This window comes from Octopus bimaculoides, chromosome 6, assembly GCF_001194135.2.
Source record: "Octopus bimaculoides isolate UCB-OBI-ISO-001 chromosome 6, ASM119413v2, whole genome shotgun sequence".
Taxonomy (NCBI): domain Eukaryota; kingdom Metazoa; phylum Mollusca; class Cephalopoda; order Octopoda; family Octopodidae; genus Octopus; species Octopus bimaculoides.
Genome location: NC_068986.1, coordinates 45,794,423 through 45,794,946, shown reverse-complemented (window position 1 = coordinate 45,794,946; position 524 = coordinate 45,794,423).

The following is a 524-nucleotide window of genomic DNA, read 5'->3' as shown; positions in this document are numbered from 1 at the left end:
AATATTCAGACAAATACATAACAAAAACACCAGGACTTACAAATATATATAGCATACAGAAAATTGCACTACTGGGCACTGCACACATCCTACGCAAAACACTTTCAATACAGTAACCATAAGAGCACCACAGCAAACCACAGCACATACCCAAGGCACACAGAGCTGCGCTCGGTAGTGAAGTGAAAGCACGTTATGAAAATAAAACTACTGAACAATAATGATAATAATAATAATAATAATAATAATGATAATAATAATAATAATAATAATAATAATAATAATAGTAATAATAATAATAACATCGAAAATGCCTTAGGAATAAGAACCCAGGTTAGAAATTTCCCCAAGACACCTAATGAAGGCTGAAGGGTATATCAACCGAAACGTGTTAACAACAAACAAAATGAGAACAAATATCCATAATATATTGAAAGTTGTGCTCATCGATGCACACTAATGTACAAAACACACACACACACATATTTATATATATGTATGTATATATGTATGTATGTATATAT